Here is a 15,623-nt window from a genome sequence, read left to right as displayed (position 1 = left end):
GGTCCTTCGAGGCGGTTGGACTTTCGAGGTAAGAGTATATAAAGGGTCTTCTTCTTCATTCATCATTATCAGTTTCAAAAATCATCACAAAAACACTCTCATCCTCTCGAACCTCTGCCAAAATTCTTCTAAAACTTATTGTTATCAGGATTTCTTGATCAAACAACGGTAGGATGATTGTGTTTATCCTATCAAACATTAGCTAAAACAAACAACTTTGTGAAATCATCAATTGATCATGTTTAATCTTTCTTGTTCACATTTACACTTTATGATAATCATGGATATAATGTAGACATATATCATGTGTTGATGGTGTTAGGTTTTTAAATGGTCAGTTTGTTTCAGATGAAACATTGTTGATTGGAATCTTGATGACAAGTGTTTGGTTGGGTAAAACAGGGGATTGATTAGGGTTTATGGTAAAGTTTGATGAATGTGTCTGTGTTCATGTTCGGGTTGGGTAAAATTGTTGATGGTGTGAAATGGTTCGTAGTGTTGTTGTTGTTTTGGAATTAAACACACTTGAAAAAAATTTAAAACATCACCGGAAAAACACTTAAAACCTACCGGAAAAACTCACCGTTGAACAGTTGCCGGAGCGAAGGATGATGATGACTCATCACCTCGATAGATGTGCTGAACAACATCCTTCGAGGTGAGTCTCGAAAGATGTTAGATTTCACGAAGGATCATCCTTCGATTTGATCAAACCTTCGAAGGATCAAGACATCTTTCACACATCTTGATTCTTCGAAAGATGATCTTTCGATATGGTTGTTATCCTTCGAGGAAAGTGACATCCTTCGAACCATCTGTCATCCTTCGAACAAGATTGCCATCCTTCGTGCCATGATTCAATCCTTCGATGGATAATGGGATCCTTCGAAGAGTTCAACACTTAGAATTTTTCAAGAAATTGAAAATTTTCTAAGTGTGGAATTTCATTGTTGACTGTTTGACCTTCTTCTCATTACGTGTCAATGTGATGTGCAGAAATGGCACCAAAGGTGAGAAAGGAACGGGCCAAGCCAACAAAGAAGGTGAAATCGGAGCTTGAAGCTATGTCTGAATCTAGACATAATATGGCTGCATATTTGCAACCGGAAGGCAGTATCAGTCCGGAGTTTACTGGAATCATGGAGTATCTTCATAGGGCGCGCATCAATTATGCTATCACAACGCAATACATTGCCTATCAGTCGCACATCAAGGCATTTTGGAGTTCAGCTGTGATTGAAACGGTGGAGAATAAGGAAGTGATCAGGGCAACTGTTGCTGAAAAACCCGTGGTTATTACAGAAAACACTATCAGAGAACGTCTACGGCTTGGAGATCAACCGGAAGATCCTACTTCTATAGATTTACAATGTCAACGGGGGTTACTGATGAGGCTGCGGTACAGCGACGATGTTCTGGCTAATCAAATCAACAAGAAGTATATGCCACTTCGGTATAAGTTCTTGCTGCATATTCTTATTCATTGCCTGAGCAACAAGCGTTCTGGGTATGACTTGTCACCGATCGATTTGACTGGATTGTTTACGGCGTTGATTCTGAACAAGCCGTTTAACATATCTCGCTATATCTTCGACAACCTAAAGGAAAACGCTCGAAGGCCACTTCCGTCTGCAACACAGCGAACATCCACCAAGTTCTGGTTATATCCCAGGTTTCTGCAGATGATGATAGATGATCAGATTCCTGATCTTGCTAAAGCCGAGGCAGATGTTCTTCCTGTGAATCCGATGAACGAACGCACTCTGCTGATCTTCAACTCTATGGCCGCTTATAAGGAATCGGACCCAATTAGGAAACTTATTGGTCATCTTGATATTCCTAACTACAAGGCACCGCAGCACAACAAATGGCGTCGAGACGCGAGCGATTCTGATAATAAAGAGAAAAGGTTAATCGCCTTGGCTGATACGTAGCTCGGAGCTAAACATGGAATCAAAGCAACAAGAAGGTCTGCTGGCAGTTCTAGTGCTGCAGCACGTGTTGAGGTTGATGTCAATGTTGCTGCTGAAGAGGTTCAGGAAATGTCTGTGGATCCTGATGTTCGTACTGGTACTGGTGGTGATGGTGGTGCTGTGGTTGTTGAAACAGGTGGTAGTGCTGGTGGTGCTGGTGGTGTTGCTGGTCAGTCTGATACTGTTGCGACTGACAAGGGTAAAGGCAAGATAGATGAGGCGAGGAAGCTAGTTGATGAAAGCAGTTCATCTTCTGAAGAGGAAGGAGGTTCTAATGATGGTGATTCTTCGTCTGAGGATGATAATCCTCCTCCTCCAGGGATGATGAAAGTCTTTGATAAACGCGGGAACCCCCGATTTGTGCGTATCAAGAAGACGGGTGATACTGAAGACTCTGACAAGGATGAAGATTATACGCTTACTTCTCCGGGTTTTCTTAAGAAGAGGAAGGCAAAACGACAGGGTGTTCGTTCATCGAAGAAAACTGCTGATGACACCTCTGTTCCTGTCTCTGTCCAGCCTTCATCTGCTCCTAAGCAGCAGTTTCCTCCCTCTGGTGATCAATTTACTGAAAAAGAGACGTTGGAGCTAATGTCTTCTCCTCAGAGGTCTTCTGGGACACGCACGGCGACTGTTGATCAACAGCCGCCTGCAACTCCCACCTCAGGTACACATGCCCGACCTACTCTCGTTATTTCTGGTCCTACAGGTGCTTCGGGTCAGGCTGGTCAGTCTGGTTCTTTTAGACCTGAGCCTTCAAGGCCAACTCTGGCAGAAACCTTATCTGGATTTTCTGAAGCTGACAAGATACAATTCCTGATTGAACAAGTCAGTGAATTGGGTGATATAGTTGGTCGACACACAAGAACAATTGAAGAATATCGTGTCCTGCGAAAACAAGATGCAATGGCACACAACCAGCTGTGTAAAATTGTTGAAGCTCAGAATATTAAGATCAAGGAACAGGCTGAGGAAATTGAAAGGTTAAAAGAGGCAAACAGGGCACGAGATAGGGAGGTGGAAATTATGAAAAGGCATAGTACTAATTTGGAGACTCAGGCGAAAGCGTTGAGGGAGAAGGTAAGTAGTCGTGATGATAGACTGATGGAAGCCTTCAAACCCATGTATACAAACTTCAATAAGGTTCATTCGAGGGTTGGTACACTGTGGAGTGAAAGGTGTAAAACCTTAGGGATAGTTCCCTCAAGGCGTGAGGATGATCAAGATGATGATGCTGCTAATCCAGATCAAACAACTGCCTCAGGTTCCGGTGCAACTGCATCCGGTGCTGCAGGTGGATCTGGTACACCTCAAGACACTCCTTCTGCTCCTCCAACAGCTACCACTGGCCCATCTGAGCAGACAGAGACACTAGAAACATCTACAGGGCCTGAACATATTAGTATTGAAGCAGAAACGTTTACAGATCTCCCTGAATCCTCAGGTGCTCAGAAGTTTCATCCAGTTACGGGTGAAATGTTAGAAGAGGGAGAATATGTTTCTGAAATGTCGGATGAACAGATACTGGCTCTGACGGAATTGGATGATGTTGCAGTAAGCATGATTGATAACACTCCGTTAGTTCAGGATCAAACCGATTTCTCTTCAATAGATGAAATCTTCATCGGTTCGGATCCTGATCGTCCTGTATATGTTGGAAAGGACAATGCGGAGGTGAATGCCCTTGATGATGATTTTGTGGCTGAAAAGACTGCAGAGTTTGCCAATCTTTCTTCTGATTCGCCATCAGCTCAAGAAAACCGTGAGAAAACTGTGAATGAATGGCGAGCGGATTTCCTTGCTAGGAATCCTCCTCCGCTCGCTCCTTTGGAACAGGTTAACTATATGATGCTGGAGAAGAATCGGGCTCGGGGTCGCATTATTAGTTGGATGTTTGTCAAAGATCTTCACTGCATGGTCGTGAAAAGAGAAACGGGTCTTCAGTATTTCAGAACTCTCCTCAGTATTCTCACACTTCCATATTATGATGTTGCAGTGTTAGCCCAACTAGATGTCATCAATCGGAGCGAAGAAAAGATGGTGGATCTTTTCGCTAAGAAAATCAGGTTGGAAAGGAGATTGGGTTGGAAGGATCCTCTGTACAAGCCACAGTTTCCTAGATACGAGCAGATCAGGTTTACACTTGATCCAGAGACAAACACAGCTCGTTATCGTTTGGTATATGATCCTCCCAAGGTGATGAAGAAGATACCCTTGCTGAAGATGAAGACCGACTTTCTTGGAAACTTCCGTTGCTGGGTTTACGATGCTGATACTGGAGAAGCGGTGATCCTCTTCAGAGATAGTCAGGAGAACTTCAGGATAATAGATCCGATGTGGATTACTAACATGTCCAGATCGGATATTATTGTTCTGACGGATCATGAGATAAACTACTTAGTTCAGGATCGAGATCAAGCTATGAAGTTTCAAAGGATGGCCCGATACTGCTTCAATCTGCTGGTCAACGCAGGAAGTGCATGGTCATCACATCATCTGATAGTGGAAAGGACGTCCGAGACTTAAGACACGAAGACCGAGACAAAGCTACAGCCAAGGGGGAGTTTGTTGGTGCACTTGTGTCTGTACTTTGTCTGTATTTTGTTATGTATAAAACGATGTCTTTTGTTTGTCGTGTTTACGTCTTTTGTTGTATTTGTTTAAGTGTTGGAATGTATGTTTGACCAAGTCAACCATCCTCCTGGTTTGACTTGGCCAAACAGTCAACACCTTGTGTTTAATATGTATGCTTCGAAGGATGTCATCGAAGGATGGATTATATCCTTCGATGACCTCGAAAGATGATCTTTCGTTGGATACTTATGGACCTCGAAGGATATATCATCCTTCGAGGTACATATGGATCTTTCGGAGTCTTTCGATGGACTTTCTGGTCGATAGATGATCCTTCGACCAGAACTGCTTATCCTTCGTGCATGTAATCTGTTGTGGATATAAATATCCATGTTGGGGTTCATTTCATAGTAGACACTTAGAAAGATATTGAGAGCATTTGTGAGTGAACCCAAGGTCTTGTAAGAGAGCATTTCAGTTTGGTCAAGGTCTGTAACCGTGTCCACTGAAATACAAGAGAAAACTTTGATACTTTGCTTGTCTACTCTTTCTCTTGTTACTTTGCTTTCATCTAAACTACGGTTTGCACTCTAGCTTGGATTCCGCACTTGCTAGTGTGTTAAACATAACAAGGAATAGGTTTATCCTCAACCTCCGAGGGACCTACAATATCCATTAAGGAAATTGATCATCCAGATTCTCCATTGGGGGTACTCCTCTCTGACAAAAGTTGGAGGCTTTGACATAGACTCGATATTGAATGCATTTCTCCACGTTTGAAAGCTTTCCATTTTTAGTTAAAGAAACTTTTGAAAAACAGAGTATACAAAAAGATATATTCGAGCAGTTGATCGTTTGAAAATAAACTATTCAATCTGCTCTGATACCAATTGTTGATCCCAGATAACAATGTTTAACTAAATTGGCAATTGATTTCAACATGTATAGAAAATAGTCTGCGGAATAAGAAATAAAACGTTCAAGAAACTGAACTATAGAATTTTCAAGTTTATATCACTTTGAATGATAACAAGGTGACTAGAAAGTTATTAGCTATTACAAAACAAATACTTAAAGAATTCTCTGTTAAAGGGCAGTGGAGCTTGTAAGATGTGTTAAATGTAGGGTTTGGCTCATTTACTCTATGTTAAATAATTCTCTATTATAGAGAATGTTTGACATGAATAAACATTTGTTTATTCATGCACTTGTCCTGTGAAAGTAGCTTTTTTGGCATATTCATTGAATCCGTTGATCCACTGGTCACTTAGGAATTCATGTTTTTCTTCAACATGTACATAAAAGTTCCTAACACTGACAAAGAAGAATCTTCCATTCCAGTCATTATCATTTTGGGTGGCCCTAAAAACCAGATGGTATTGACCAGATAGGATTTGAAAGATGCAACGACTATATGGGTCGACAAGTTATAAATAGAAGCAAGGTCTGGGATACCAAAGTCCAAACTGTGGAAATCGACCAATGATGTGCGTTAGGTGTAATATAATTTAGGTATGTATTTTAAGCCCTTTTGCACTTTTTAGCCAAGTTTTAAATTTATAAAACACGATATTTACTAACACTAAACACACATATGGGCAAGTGCACCCATCGTGGACGTAGTATAGTGTTGGTAAGATACCGAGGTCGTCCAAGGACACAAGAGCTTTTAGTACCGGTTTATCCTCAACGTCTAATCAAATCAAAATGTTAGAAAAAAGATTTTTAAACTAAGAAAATAAAACTAACTAAAATGCTGAAAATAAAATAAAAATAAAAACAGATAGACAAGATGAATCACTTGGATCCGACTCGTGTGTTAGTGTAACCTATGATTATTTTCGCACTTTTGCACTTGTTTAAGAGATTATCTTAGTTATTGTAGTAGGCCCTTCTTTTGAAGGCGACGGTACCCTCAACCCAGTAGTTTGAGTCAGCAAGGATACAATCCTAAAGGGTCGGATTATTGAAAGATAATTAATTAAGTTATTAATGCATAATGTGGTAGGCCCCTCTTTTGAAGGCGACGTTACCCTCAGCTAAGTAGTCTGAGTCAGCAGGGATACAGTACTAAGTAGCTGGGTTAAAGTTTTAATAGTAGTTTAAATTATGAGGGGATCAAAGAGTTTGGACCCCCGCCATCGAATACCTTTGGGTATTGAAGGAGGTCCTACTAAATTTGACCCAGGTCCTTTGCAGGATCTATACACTGAACAATGGCAAGACTCTTACCAAACCGTTCCCTTAACCCCCGACAAGGTAGCCAACATACCCCCATATAGACCGTGGAGATATGAATGGTGAAAATCTTTTATTTTATATAGACAGTAAAATAATGCCAAGACACCACGGACAAACGATAAGGAAGAATCACCTTCAACATAAGAAACTAGTAATTAAAGTCATTAATACAAAACCAATTAAAAAGTGCAAAATATTAAAAATAAAAAGTACTACACTAAACACTTGTCTTCGCCAAGTGATGTAAGAGACTTAGGCAAACATGGCCTTTGACTGTCAAGAACTCTTACGATCAATCTTGGACCCCGAGACGACTCCCACACTCTATGATGGACAATGGATGATGGTGGTGGATGATGGTGTTATGGTGGTGGTGGGTGGTGAGTGAAGTGTGAGAGAGGTGGTGTGCCAAGGGATCAGTTGAAATGGCTCCAAACACTCCTATTTATAAGCTGAACAGAAGCTCGGGCACGGCCCCGTGTCCATCCTTGTCTCTCTCTTCATTAATTGTAATTCGCAATTAAAATAAATGCGCCTGCAAGAAGTTGACCACACCCCCGTGTCCGCTGGGCACGGCCCCGTGGTGGGCAGTAGAAGCTTCTAAAGGTTTGTCTTTTCTGCTGCTACTTGGGCACGGCCCCGTGTTCGCTGAGCACGGGGCGTGTTCAGTCTTCTGTTTTCTTAGTTTTGCTTGGGAAGATGCTGTCGAGGGGTTGGGCATTCCACTTTTGTTCCTTTTCTTGTATTTATGTTAGATTTTGCTGTCTTTTTGCTTCTTTTGTTAATTTGAGCTCATTTAATCCTGAAAATACAAAAGGAAGACAAAAGCACACTTTTTCCAACATTAGTACTAAAAAAAGGTTAGTTTTATGCCACAATTGATATAATTTATATGTTACATTTTGCGCATATCAAATACCCCCACACTTGAATCTTTGCTTGTCCTCAAGCAAAACTCTTTATAATGTGGCTTTATTCACTCCCAATTGGAATGGGTAGAAGAGAAGGTTTTTGGGCTTGTCATAGAGTGCCGGGATTTCCAAGATTCTTTATTAAGGTTTTATTTTTATTTATTTACAATCCTATTCGTCATGATTTATTAAGAACGTTTCTTAAGATAAATTACTTATTAGGGCATAACATACCTTTTTAAAATCTTATTTATATACAAGTTCACATACCTCACGGGGGATCACTCAACACTCGGCCGAAGGTGTATTTTTAGTGAATCACTCGAGAGCGGCATGGAACTTACTCCTACCATAAGCTTGCCAAGGAATCAATCATCCTCCTTTTTAACTATATACCTTTGTAAATATGAAGAGGACTTTATGGGTGAAGGGTTAGGCTTGGGCTAAAGGTGGGTGGTTGGGTTAGTGGTTAGTAAAAAGGGCGAAAGGCGTAACAAACGTCGGTTTGAAAGACTTTTTATTTTTTTCATATTTTTATTTTATTTTGATGAATTGTTCAAACAAAGTTATTTTTGATAAACTTTGTTTGTTTATTTGGTTTCATCAAAATATATAAAAATATAGATTTTTTTTAAGGAAGTCATAAGAGAACCGAACGTTGTTACTAAAAAAAAGTTAAAAATAAAAAGGTTTAGGTGGGTAAAAAGGGTTGTTTTGGGTTAAGAAATGAAAAGGTTTAGGCTCAAAGGGGTTACCTAGGGGGATTTTGGGTAGGTGGTAAAAAAAATGAAAAATAATGGTGTAGAATGAAAAAAGGTTAGTCCTAATGCCTCCATCATTTACTTACTCGGGTTTAAGTTGGTAAGGACCGGGAATGTATTGTTGTGGCAAGTTCTAGAGTCGTACGAACCAAGCGGCTATTCACACAAGAAACGAAAAATGAGCATTTAGTGTAAAGATCGTTAAAGGCTCAAAACTCACTTTTGTGGGAAAAGGGTTTTTTATGTGATCAAGTATATATAATCAAATTTTAACTAAGTTTGTCATGCCTTTTCATAATTTTCTTATGTTGGTTCTTTTTATCACGACGCTATCGGTTGTAAACTTGTAAAAATATAACCTTGTTAAGACTTGAATTCCCAACTTAAACTTAGACAAGTAAAAAAAATGAAAATTTTTGGAAAAAAATTTGGGGTGATTAGCGGTTCCAATAGAGTTTTGTGTAAGGCTTGTTATTACGACTTGCAAAATTCAAGGTTTTAGCATCCCCCCACACTTAAATTACACATTATCCTCAATGTGTCCCAAAAATAAGTTTTTAGGTTGATTGAATGTGTAAAATGGTGTTAAAAGCAAAATTTTATGTTACTGGTAGTCTGGACACGGCCCCGTGTTCAGGTGCCAGCGACAAAAATTTAAGAAAAGGAACATAATCCTGGGCACGGGGGCGTGTTCAGTGAACACGGCCCTGTGTCCAGTTATCTGAACTGGGCGATTTTCTACAGACTGTGCAGCACGGGGTCGTGTTGGGTGAACACGGCCCGTGCTGAGCCTACTGTAATGGAGAGATCGTTGTTGGATTGCTCTGTTTTAGTGCATGGGGCGATGTTTCTCATTTCCCTTGTTATCCTTCACCATCCAGAGTGCGTTTTATTTATTATAACACCATCCAAACCTTAAAACCATCATTTCATTAAAAACCATAGAGAGATACATAGTCCTAAAATGCTACTAAGTTAGATAAGCGAGCACAAGAAGCATAAACCATGGAGTTCTAGCCTACAAGTTATTTTAATTAGCAAAATTTCCAAGAAGATAATGGTCTTGGTTGGATGCGGCTTCATAGAACTCCTCCTCCCGGGCATGGACTCCTCATATGTCGGCGAGTCACTCCTCTATCTCCCTTGGGAGGAGAAAAGAGGGCTCGTTAGCGTCGGTTTGAGGAGGTACAACTTCCACCGGGACTTCTTGTAAATCTTCAAGGGGAGGTTCCGCTGGAATGTCATCCCATCCGGTCGGGTTGTTGACTCCAAGTGCTAGGTTCCAGTCCTCTTTAGGGAGGACGGGTTCCATCGGAGGTGTTACAAGAATATTTAACCTCTGGTGCAAGAGGTTAATTTCTTGAAAACTATTTTCCAGCCCCACCGTAAGATAGTTTATACGGTCAATTAGGATTTCCTCTACCGAAGTCATCTCATTGAGAGCTTCCCGAAGTGCCATGACGTAGTGTACAAGGGTAGCTTCAATGGAAGGCCTCCTTCCTCTTCTACTGTTTGTTGAATGCACGGAAGATGTTCCACTGTTTTCACTCGACATTCTACGAAAATAAACCAAAAACAGCTTATTTTTATGAAACAGTATCTTGGACACGGCCCCGTGCTCATTGAGCACGGCCCCGTGTTCATCTTTCTGCAGAATTTTATAACAAGAAATCTTGAAGTTTTAAGTTATTCCTCTAACTTATGAAGCCTGTTTGAGCAATATTAACTTAAAACAATGTTGTTAACTTATTTTTAACAAGATTTCTTGAACAAAACTCATTAATCCCTTCGTCAAAGCTTGAAACCTTAAGCTTTAATGGAGTTTGGAGAAAGATGAAGAAGAAGGAAATGGATAAAAGAGGAAAGGACAAAATAGTTGTTGGAACCTTCTTTTAGAACATACCTAGGATGGTAGGAGAGAAGATCCCTTCAAATCTCTGTCCCTAGATGGTCCAAATGTGCAGAATTCTTGGCTGCATTTATAGAAAACGACAGCGTGCTAGACACGGCCCCGTGTCGGCTGGACACGGCCCCGTGTGCAGATAGAATCCTGACACAGTTTGTCCGTATTCTGACGTAAAAGTCATAAAGGAATCTTTTGGTGGACACGGGGGCGTGTTGGCTGGACACGGCCCCGTGTCGAGGGGCTGATTATGAAGTTTGTCTATTTCTAAGGAACTTATCCGGATCGGGCGGTTCCTTACTGGATGGAACAACCCCAAAGTGCCTAAAATACCTTAATTGATCTAGGTTAAGACGAGAACGCAAGAGGTTATCGGTGAGGGTGATTCCTATGTTATATGTAGGTGGACAAGTCCAACCCTTTTCCGGGCTCTCGTTAAAGAAGGTGTATGCCGAATCGCTCAGGTCTATGTATGCATCGAACGAAGTCGATGGAGAGTCCTTCACGGCACGATCGGCACAGGGACGACTATCGTCCAAGTCTTCGCTAGAATTGAAGGTATTTTCGGGAGCAACGAGGTTGTTTGAATGCGATCCCAACACTTCTTCTTGGTCATTGTCTTGAGATGAATTTAGGAAATCCATCCTAAGTTCTTTTAACCAATTAAGAATCAGATCTTCTAGTTGAAATAGTTCATCAAGAAGCATTTCCCCTAAAATATCTGGTTGGGCGCCTTCGAGGGAGAGATAAGGATTATTTTTACTTTCGCCCCTCTTAAAGATACAGGGAAACGATGGGTCTATATAGTGGGGCTTATAATTTAGAAAATAACATTCTAATTCTTTATGTCCGCCTCCACATAATTGACACCACGTACCATAAGAGTGCCGAAAGTAAAAAAGATCATTATCACTCATTTTTGTGTCAGAAATTACAAACCGTCGGGATCTTACGGTTCTGTTTTCAGTAACTGAAACTTGGGCACGGGGGCGTGTTGAGTGGGCACGGCCCCGTGTTCAGCTTACTGTCTGACTTAAAACAGGATTGTCAGTTCCAAAGATTGGGCACGGGGCGTGTTCAGCGGGCACGACCCGTGCTGAGTTCTGCAGAAGCTGAAAATTTTTAAGAAAATCCTAAAAAAATAAAAAGAAAATAAAAAAATTGATTAGGCCGCTAATTCCTAACTTTCTTAAAATCCTTGTATCCCCGGCAACGGCGCCAAAAACTTGATGTGCGTTAGGTGTAATATAATTTAGGTATGTATTTTAAGCCCTTTTACACTTTTTAGCCAAGTTTTAAATTTATAAAACACGATATTTACTAACACTAAACACACATATGGGCAAGTGCACCCATCGTGAACGTAGTATAGTGTTGGTAAGATACCGAGGTCGTCCAAGGACACAAGAGCTTTTAGTACCGGTTTATCCTCAACGTCTAATCAAATCAAAATGTTAGAAAAAGATTTTTAAACTAACAAATAAAACTAACTAAAATGCTGAAAATAAAATAAAAATAAAAACAGATAGACAAGATGAATCACTTGGATCCGACTCGTGTGTTAGTGTAACCTTTGATTATTTTCGCACTTTTGCACTTGTTTAAGAGATTATCTTAGTTATTGTAGTAGGCCCCTCTTTTGAAGGCGACGTCACCCTCAACCCAGTAGTTTGAGTCAGCAAGGATACAATCCTAAAGGGTCGGATTATTGAAAGATAATTAATTAAGTTATTAATGCATAATGTGGTAGGCCCCTCTTTTGAAGGCGACGTTACCCTCAGCTAAGTAGTCTGAGTCAGCAGGGATACAGTCCTAAGTAGCTGGGTTAAAGTTTTAATAGTAGTTTAACTTATGAGGGGATCAAAGAGTTTGGACCCCCACCATTCAATACCTTTGGGTATTGAAGGAGGTCCTACTAAATTTGAACCAGGTCCTTTGCAGGATCTATACACTGAACAATGGCAAGACTCTTACCAAACCGTTCCCTTAACCCCCGACCTGGTAGCCAACATACCTCCATATAGACCGTGGAGGTATGAATGGTGAAAATCTTTTATTTTATATAGACAGTAAAATAATGCCAAGACACCACGGACAAACGATAAGGAAGATTCACCTTCAACATAAGAAACTAGTAATTAAAGTCATTAATACAAAACCAATTAAAAAGTGCAAAAGATTAAAAATAAAAAGTATTACACTAAACACTTGTCTTCACCAAGTGATGTAAGAGACTTAGGCAAACATGGCCTTTGATTGTCAAAAACTCTTACGATCAATCTTGGATCCCGAGACGACTCATACACTCTATGATGGACAATGGATGATGGTGGTGGATGATGGTGTTATGGTGGTGGTTGGTGGTGGGTGAAGTGTGAGAGAGGTGGTGTGCCAAGGGATCAGTTGAAATGGATCCAAACACTCCTATTTATAGGCTGAACAGAAGCTCGGGCACGGCCCCGTGCCCTCTGGGCACGGCCCCGTGTCCATCCTTGTCTCTCTCTTAATTAATTGTAATTCGCAATAAATGCGCCTGCAGGAAGTTGACCACGCCCCCGTGTCCGCTGGGCACGGCCCCGTGGTGGGCAGTAGAAGCTTCTAAAGGTTTGTCTTTTCTGCTGCTACTTGGGCACGGCCCCGTGCTCGCTGACCACGGGGCGTGTTCAGTCTTCTGTTTTCTTAGTTTTGCTTGGGAAGATGCTGTCGAGGGGTCGGGCATTCCACTTTTGTTCCTTTTCTTGTATTTATGTTAGATTTTGCTGTCTTTTTGCTTCTTTTTCTAATTTGAGCTCATTTAATCCTAAAAATACAAAAGGAAGACAAAAGCACACTTTTTCCAACATTAATACTAAAAAAGGGTTAGTTTTATGCCACAGTTGATATAATTTATATGTTACATTTTGCGCATATTAACCAGCTTGCTCAAGACATACATAACTCTCCAAATCACTGGCGTCATCCGAGCACAGCTCAGACTAGTGATTCGAAAGAACTCCGAGATCAGGGGTTGAAAAGGATAGGTCAAGCCAAGTGTGAAAGGATAAGCCCAGAAACAAACCCACTTGTAGGAGGCAAGGTCAGAATGTATATTTATCATAAGGACAAAAAATAGCCTATTCAGAAATAGCAAGGCTGGCTCGGAGCAGAGAGATGTCATGATAAAAGAATATACATTTCTCCTCAAGAGTGTGGTCAAGCTAATTTTGTTCTAAGAAATCCTTGATGGGATCTTCGACGATGGATGATGCAGACCGGGTCATTTTTTTCCCATTTATAGTGGTGATCAAAGAAAACAATTAAGAAAAGATGAAAATGCAAATAGAAAGAGAAGAACTTTACCTGATAATCTTCGGAGAAATGGGAAAGTTCAGTAAATCAAAAGAGAAAAGATGGAGTAAATATAGGCAATAATAACATACACTTGAAACACTATCGTTTTATCTCCTAGAAACTTGCACCACGTCACATCCTATCACCTCACGACTGCCATCACTTATAACCATTAAAAATCGAATCGTTGCAGGAGATAGACCTTATACCTGTCCTTTTTTTGGGACAATTGTTATAGGTCAAAATTCTAGTCTAATATCCAAAGCTTTAGTTAGGGATCCTGGATCCCAGATAGGTTAAGTATCCTGAACCTGTCTACGATATATTACTAACTCTTGCCCTGCTTTGTTTTGGTTATTATTCACAAGAACATGTATATGACTTAGTCTCACTTGAAGACTCGGACTTGCAGTTGATAAGCACGTGGAGAACCACATGAACCAATTCATAACATTCAAAAATTGATACTCTCTTTATCCCGGAAATATCATAGAGTTTGTTGTTTATGTTTTATAACAAAAAGAGGTTGTTGACGATGGATAGGACACTTACGATTTAACACAACATTACACCTTCTGTACTTGGCATTCCATCGTAAACAAGCTCTCGAGTTGTACTTGTTTTTATCTTAATAAAGGTGCTAGAGGCAGGTGACGATTGTCACCTCGTGAGGTTTTATGTCGGAGATCCCCAAGGATCAAGGGCTTTCCTTGTAATATCCTCAGTCCTTTACTACATGATTTTACTCACATAATTCACAAAACCCTGAAAAGCACACTACCTCAAAACAAAGTATGATCACTAAATTATTTTGTTAAATTTTGACCAAAATAGTGTCAGCCCTTGATTTTGAGTTAATCTAATACGTTGTGTATAGGCTAATACAAGGGCCTATATGCGACGACGGGGTGTCGAATTAGATTTTGGGGGTGTGGATTGCCAATTAATAATTTGAGTAAAGATGAGTGAGAGGCTAGGATGAAGATATGGGGAGTGTGGCCCATAATTCATATGTAAAACTATCTTAGAATATCGAGTCATTGATATATATTTTGCTTATTAATGTTTTTCATGTGTAAAACTATCTTAGAATATCGAGTCATTGATATATATCTAGCTTATTAATGTTTTTCATGTGAAGAGATTGTTAGAAATAACTTGTGATTGAGAAATAATAGTCAATAAACAATAATAATGAGAATACTAATGGCAAATGAAATGTAATAAAAAGCATTTATGTGTCATTAGAAGCATTATTGTCATATTTTCCACATTCCCTCTCTCTTGTACGTGTAATAAAGAGTTTGTTCTCTCATTTGTATGCAACACTTTCCTCCTCTCATCTATTGATTGTTCTTGCATATCTTTGTCACTTCAACTAGATAATTTGATTATGCGGTTGGAATTACGATTGTTGTACGGTGTAGTGGGAGAAAGACGTCCACGATTTATCAACAATAAAGTAGAAGAACTCTTGACAAATTTGTGAGCCTCGAACACCTTGACCATTTTCCATTTCTATTTTTAAGAGTTTAGGGTGATTTTCACTCATTATTTATTTCTTGGACAAAAGATCAAATACAAATAACTTTAACATACAAACCGAATGTTTTGCTGAAAAACGCGATGGTATTTTCGTAATTATCAGTAAGAGTGAATTTCAAGTTTTGTCCTTTATCTTTAGGCCACTTTGCAAGTTTTGTCCTTTATGTTTAAATTTGACGAGTTTTGTCCTTTATGTTTAAAAATCAAGCACGTTTTGTCCTTTATGCTTGATTTTTAAGGACAAAACGTGCTTGATTTTTTAAACATAAAGGACAAAACTTGTTTGATTTTTAAACTTAAAGGGTAAAACGTGCTTGATTTTTAAACTTAAAGGACAAAACTCGTCAAATTTAAACATAAAGGACAAAACTTGCAAAGTGGCCTA

This window comes from Helianthus annuus, chromosome 5 (assembly GCF_002127325.2).
Source record: "Helianthus annuus cultivar XRQ/B chromosome 5, HanXRQr2.0-SUNRISE, whole genome shotgun sequence".
Taxonomy (NCBI): domain Eukaryota; kingdom Viridiplantae; phylum Streptophyta; class Magnoliopsida; order Asterales; family Asteraceae; genus Helianthus; species Helianthus annuus.
This window is presented reverse-complemented; position numbering follows the sequence as displayed.